The sequence below is a fragment of the Buceros rhinoceros genome, unplaced genomic scaffold (genome assembly GCF_000710305.1).
Source record: "Buceros rhinoceros silvestris isolate BGI_N320 unplaced genomic scaffold, ASM71030v1 scaffold25459, whole genome shotgun sequence".
Taxonomy (NCBI): Eukaryota; Metazoa; Chordata; class Aves; order Bucerotiformes; family Bucerotidae; genus Buceros; species Buceros rhinoceros.
In genome coordinates, this window is record NW_010430114.1 from 7,494 (window position 1) to 14,986 (window position 7,493).

Here is a 7,493-nt window from a genome sequence, read left to right on the forward strand (position 1 = left end):
TGCCTTGCTGTGTGCAAGTGGCATGCAGAGACCTTTGAAACATTGCGTGGGCCTCTGAAAATCAAGCTAGTCCCCAGAGCAGTGTATGAGATAAAGGAGAACTAGCTGCAGCAGTAGCAAGGAAAAAGCATATCCCTGCCTCTGTGCTCAGAGCTGGTAAAGCAGCATCTCTGGTGAGAAGAAGAGCACTTCAAATCTCTGCATCCCACTCTCTAACTGGACCTGCAGTGGAGGGGAGAAGGAATAAAGGAAGCACAAAAGGAGAATGTGATAATGAAGGAAGTGAAAACTTATACCAGAGAACAAGTCTTGGAGAAAAAATTCTCCCTTTGCCACTTCCCTTGTCTTTGCTCAGCAGCCCACGTTACAAAACCCGTGAGCTCGGCACCTTCTCAGATATCACGCTATGGGCAGAGGTGGAGTTCATGTCATGTCAGGACCACTCCACGTTCTGTCTCTGTTCCAATACACGGTTAATTTCTGTGAGAAGAAAGGTGAAAAAAACCCCAAGAACTAAAAAAACATTTTATTGGAAGTAGGTTTCACTGATGCATGCCCTGTGCACAAATACTGCTACTTAATTTTGTGCTCTTCTGAAGTTCTAGACATCTCAGTAGCTGGGGACACCATGGGGATGCTTCTCCTTTTGGAATGCACCCAGGTGAGAGCCCAAGCAGTGCTGCCCTCTTATCTCCAAGTAAAACTGCTGAGCCCTTCTTTGAGGAAAAGAAAAATGGTTTTGTTTCCTAAAATATATGCTGCTAAGATAATTCAACTGGTGCTACTCAAAAACATGCCATAACTAGTGGAGGCAGGCTGTGTAAATTCTAAAACAATTCACGTGCTGCGGTAAACCTTGTTTCTATGCTATACTCCATGAAAATACAGAATTTAAAAGAAATGTGTTTTTCTTCTCCATAAGACACAGCTTCAGCACGCCTGATAGACACGACTGACCTGGTAAGACTGTTTTCTGCTTGCATTGCACAACCTTTTTTTGTTGTTTTTTTTTAGCAGATGGTCACATGGATTTGTGTAAGACAGTCACGCTGGTCCACCAGTCACTGTGGTATGCAGCACTGAACCAAGAACACAGGGATCAAACATCACACAGTCTTTCACCTCTGCGCTGGTCTCTGTTTATTCCTGTTCTCTTCTCCATCATGAAAACAAATTTGCCTGCCATCAACAAATGTGTTTCTCCATCATGAAGAAACTCAGATGTTTATTGCTTCCTTTATGTTCCTGCCACCAACTGCTATTGTCACCTAGACCGCGTATTATCTTGGTTTTAACTTGTATTCGTACGTTAAATACTTTGGGGTCTGGACTATCTTTGTGACTCTCTGCTTTGCTTGTTTCTTTCAAAGTGCTCTCTCTGATACAACAGATCAAAGCTCTCAGTGACATGTCTTGACCTCATAGCTCTGCTTTGAATATGGTCTGTGATGCAGATCTATGACCTAAAGGGTTCACAAGGTTTAGGACAGAGTCACCAGAATCATTTTCTACTGAGGAAGGCATAGGGATGCAGAACCAGGAGAGGACGAAAGCTGGGAGCAGTGGTGAAGGTGTGGAGGGCTATGGATGCAGCAGTGAGGCTGGAGGTTTGTGATATGTAGAAGAGCCTGTAAAGAGGCTGAATATAGAAGGAAAACAGTGAAGTTTATGAGGATGTACTGAAGCGATCAGTAAAAAGAGAACGGTGGGTTGCTGACCTCCAAGGAAAGGAGGTCCGAGCTGCAAGCTTAAAATAAAAATGTGATCTGGAAGGAGGATGAGGCATTCGCAAGTGTGAGAGGGGAGTATGAAATTTGACTGAAGCAGGTGAAAGAGTGAGGAAGAGAAAGACAGAGGACAATATGTGGTAGAAAGACAACAGCCACAGCACTGAGGTACTAGCCCTTGACCTGTGTGCAAAATAACATGGAGCCTGGTAGGACTCCAGTGGCTTCCTGACTGTCGCAGATGAGTGTTTTAGAGCACTTAAAGAATTTGTAAAGGTGAGACTTCGACGTTGACAGAGGTTGATGGTGAGGTTCTCCCTATCACTTATTGCTCGGAGGAAATACACAAGGTAAAATCAAGTTAGAATCAATTTGGAATGATTTGGACAGAGAGCAGAGATGGGAAAAGGTAAGGGAGACCCTCCTGGTGAGTCGTGAGGTGCAGAAAGGACCCCCTCGCTTTCTAAAGTCCTTCTCGGAGAGGGATTATGTGTGTTTATGGCCAAAGGATTATATGTGTTCACTCAAATAATTTAGCTAGGATTTCGAAGTTCCAGCGAGCTTATTCCCAATTCACTTACCTTCTGTCTGGGCATCCAGTGTCAGTTTCTTTCCAATGCTTAAACTGTTCGGTCTGGGCATCTGGTGGTAGTTTGCTCCAAGGCTCAAATCCTGGGTTTCCTGAAGCAGACTCTGGGGCATCAGATCATATAAAAATAAATAATTTAATAGGGCAGTACAACATCAGGGTCAGCTGGCACCCAGAAAGGGGTCTCAAGCAAATGAAGAAATCCCTGGACAATTATGTCCTCGTAGACCATTCACCAGCTCCTCATGCAACCGTTTGGTCCAATGGTAATAGTTGGGTGTGGGGTCTTCTTCTTCCTCACTGGGTCGGAAAAATTATTCTGCTCCGACATCTTCTGACTCCTTGTAGAATTACTTCATTGTCTCCAGACAGGCCGTTACCTTGTCTCGTTGCACCTGCTGTTGAAGGCTTGTGGCAGATGCACACATCCCCTTGGTTTGAGAAACTTCCAATCACTAAGCTGCAGTGGTTGCTGGCCAGATTTCAGAGAAACTACCAGAAACCTTTGGAAGCTTCTTGCTTGCTCTGGCCAAGCCTACCAGCACATGTACATGGCTGGAAAGCGCGTCCGCAGCCAATGGGAGTTAATACGACCATGCATGAGCACGGCTCAGGGTCGACGAAGGGTATAAACGGAGTCCTGGCAGGGGCAAGTTTGAGTCAGTCTCCCTTGGAGCAGCAGGTCTGCAGTTGGGTTCCCCTTTGGTTGGGACACTGCCTAAAGAAAATCCTCGAGGTTGGGGGTCCTCACCTTCGTGTAGGTGAGTGTTTGCGTATTCTGGATTATTATTTTAAGCTTAGAAGTGGAGGGGTGTAGTGTGGTAATTAGTTTCTTCAGCTGACATCCAGAACCTGTAAACTTGTCTGAACTTCTATTTTTTTAATATTTTTAATAAATTCTGTTGAACTGTATTGACTGGTTAACGGAGATCAAGTAAGCTCTCACGGCTGTAGCCTTGAAACCTCCTTCTCTTCCGAGTTACCCAGCAGGTTCTGGAGGCCCTGTTTTGGCTAAGTAGGCACATGTTCAACAAATCTAAGAGGAACTTTACAGCTCGGGCATCAGCAAATCTAGGTACTCACGCTAAGTACGTAAAGCTAAGCAAACACTATACTAAATCACACAACATCACAACTCTGAAGTGATTCACTCTGTTTAAGACTGACTTAGTTAGTTTAACTATCTCCAGATGCTGAGCAGCGTTCCTGCTCCAGGGGAGAGCTGCCTGCCGCGCAGTCCGGTTGCTGTCCAGGGAGCGTTCAAAGTGGGCTCATCCACCAGTCTGTCACCGGTACAAGCTCTCCTTGCTGGAGACCACTGCCTTGCAGCCACGCTGCCTGGCAGGGAGAGCTCAAAGGCGGCTCACTTGGGCTGTCGTATCGTATCATCTTTACGGGATGTCATCTCTATGGGTCGCAGTCAAATGGCAGACGACGGGGGAGGTGTGCACGAGACTCCTGGTAGCCACAGCTGCCTTTGTTTGCTCTGCTCCTTTGTGGGTTTCCTAGAGGCGTTCTTGACCAGACCCAAAGCATTCCAGTGGGACCTCACCCCTTGGTCCACAAAGGCTGGGTTCTGCTTGCTTGAAGGAGGACGTTAAAATTGCCTGTTAAGTGCATTTGTTCAGGCCAAATTAGTAACACTTTTAAAAGTGGAGACAGAGAAAATCTAAAGCTTGTGGGAAGCCACAAAGAAGTGAACTCTGCTGAGAGGATTCGGAGGAAAAGGAAGGTGTGACTGTTGCCTGGAAATGATGACAGCTCTTTGGACCCAGCACCAGCCACCGCAACTTGAACCAGTGCAGGAGAGCGGGCAGGACACAGTTCCCTGGAAGACCTCACTGGTCTGGAGCCCAAAAGGGACGTGGGAATGGTCACATCCAAATGCACTCGCTTGGCACCAGATGTGCAGACACCAGGTGTATTTACTTGTGCGGTCCCCTCACATGAAGGACACCTCAGAGGTAGAGCATGACTTGTGGTTCATCATCCTCTTAATGTTGCCTGTCGCGGAAGGTCAAGGTGGTGAATGAGAGGCACAAAGGAACGGGTTTGTACTGTCCCAGGTGCCAGAGCAAAGGGCTGCAGGATGTGCTGGTGACTGGGAAGGTCTGGGAGCCAAAGGTGACCTGTCCCCTACTCCCAGGCTCTCAGGACAGGTTTTGGAGCACAGCCATGAAAACCATGTTTGAAGTGGCCTCCCAACAACAGTGCTAAACCCAGCTGAGACTCATACCAGAGGCCAGGTTTTTCTTCTGAGATAAAAGAATATCTGATGTGTGTTTTGTGGGTGCGAACACTTTGGTTGCGTACATACAGAGTGCTGAATTACTTGCTCAAGGCAGGGCATTAAAAGTGTGTGCCAAGGTAGTTGGGATAGACAATGTTTCTGTGTTTAAATCAGACTTTATATCTCACAATTTTTAAAACAACGTGATCTGAAATTATGTCTCTCTGTCTGCCCCCTCGATTCACATTTAAACCTTGACAGACAGGTGTGAAACCCTCAGAACTGTTTTTATCTCTTTTCTTACAGAACTCTGGAAACTAAGAGGTGCCCATATCCTCTTGGAGGTGGTAAATGAGACAACAGAGGAATCAATTGTTCTGAAAGACACAAAGACCAGCTGCATGTAGACCATTACGATCCCATCCAGCCTCATTGCCAACACTGCACCGTTATGGTTCAAAGCTGTAGGTGGTTGTGGTGTGACCAACGGTCTCATGGGCAGAGAGGAAGCAGTGCCTCTGGGGGTGAGGACGTGAGTTCTTAGCAGCTAGGTTTCTGTCGATCATGGGAAGATATGGTGTCTCTGGAAGGGAAGCTTAAGAGTGACAGGTAGCAGGTTTTTATGAGTGAATTGTGGGAACATCTTGACATTGGAAAATACTTTCTCATCACTTTGCTCTATTTCCTCCTCCCTGTTTGCTTTTTAAAATCAACTGTTCCTCCAAAACAATCCTGCTACTTGGGGTTTTCCATTCTACCTTGATCACTCTAGAACTGGGAGCCATAAGCTCCCTCTTCTCCATATTTCCTGTCTGTGCCTTTAATGTCAGCTCCTCATTCTCAGTGGTCTGTGACAGAAATCTGAACACGGGACTTCTTTGCCATAAAGAAACAACAATGCCTTGGTCCCTGAAGCATGCTGTCATGTGAGTCGGAAAATGGACCAGTAGATCCTATGGGGTGTCCCATCTTTAGCCGCTCCAGACCCCTGCTAACCTGCAGCTATTGGCGCGCTGCCCTTTGCCCTTCTCCCTCACAGTGTCTGACCCACATCTTCTAGTATTGCTCTAGCCTATCCCACATCCCAGTACATAGAAAAACGCTAGTCCACCTCTACAGCCCTCTCTCTCAGTTCCTGCCTTCTACACTGAAGCATCCTGCTGGCTGTCCCACCACGGCCATCACTGTATCACAACAGGCTGCCCAGCCAAGCAGCTTGTGCCTAGATAGGTGCACTGTGGGGTTTTTCTTGAGGAGTAGCCTGTGACCACTATGCATGAGCTGAAGCTAGTGCGAAGCCTATCTTCCTCACTCGGTCTCCTGGTTACGAATCCTGCATTGACATATCCTTTGGCCTCATGGTGCTGCTAAATGTTTCATGGACAAATGCCTCTCTGCAAATCATGTGTTCAAGAAAAAGAACATTTAGTAGGTGTACATCAGCAGAAAATCAGAAGTACGTGATAGCAATAGATGTGGGATACTTCTTCCATTTCCAGATATCGTTCTGAAAAGGTTGGGGCAAGTCTGCTAATATTTCATCAGTTGGTTAGAGCTTTGTAGAGTTTATCTAGCTTTTCCTCTGCCTCTAGTCCAACTTTCAGAGCTACAGAATATTTTCATGGGCAATCAGCTGGAGCAGTTGCTCTGTTTAGCATTTCTGATGTGTGCTACCCTGTGTCAGGGTGTTGAAGAGTGTGACAGGTTGCCCAGAGCACTTTTTTCTCACGTTGCTGGGACACCAGCACGTAATTAGGAAGGACTAGTCTGCTGGTGGTGTCATTCACCTTCACTGCGGTATTTTACATCTTCCCATTTCCCAGTGTACTGAACAGTGGTTTGCTGCCATACTTCCCTCTCCTTCTGAAGGAGAATGCTGTGCAAGGCAGTACCTTCTGCCTAACTCATGTTGCACTGTATTACATCAACCACTCTCCCCTAACCCATACAGCCAGTCCTTTCATTTTAAAAGGCAGTAAGTTTGCCCTTGGTAAACCAGTATTGAGCTTTCCTGATTACACTCTTGCCCTTTGCCCTTTTGGCACTAGGTTCCAAGAGGACATAGTGCTGAGGTAAGGACGGCTGGTCTGGAGTTCCTCAAGGCACCCTGCTTGCTTTCTATATAGTCGGGCATAATATCATTCTTTTTCCAGCTGTCAGGTGGGACAGATGAAAGAAAGACTACAGTCCCAAAATCACATCAGGCAATTCTTTCAGCAGCTTCAGATGTATCCCGGCACCCTTGAAGTGCATCCTATCCAATCCCATGCATTGGGGTATACCCAGCCTCTCTGAGTAGTACTGGGTGTGTTGCTGCCCCACTTCTGGTTATGCCCTAACTTTCCAAACCATGATATCTGGGAGCAGGCTTTCCTTCTACAAATGTTGCAAGGAAGACTTCGAGTACCTCAGCCTCATTTATCGCCGAGGTATCCACTACCGGTTTGTTCCCCATTCCTCAGAAGACGTGTGTTTTCTCTGAACTGGCCTCTAGGATAATAATTACTCTTGTACTCCTATCCCATGCAAGTTTTTGCTCCAGCTGGGTTCTGAGAGGCCTTTTTGATTTTGTCCTTCAGACCCCAACCAACGCATCTGTCCCCCTCCTCCATAGCCTATCCTTTCGTCTTGCCTTTTACATACACTCTTTTTGCATTTGAATATATGGTAAAACTCCTTCCTCGGGCACAACAGGTTTCACCCAAAATTCCCAGACTCCCTGCACAACAAAATGCTTTGAAGATGTTGTCTTTCATTGTATGTGTCCCTGTACCCGCCAAGGAAAGAGGTTGCTGATGCTGTGTCACTGCCTTTTTACGACTCTCTGATGCTGCAGATCAGTGGAATAGTGACTGATGGCACAACTGGAACTACAGGTTTCTGGGACACTTAAGGACAACAAGCGCAGTTACCTACCTTGCTTCTCTGGTGTCATGTGAACATGAAC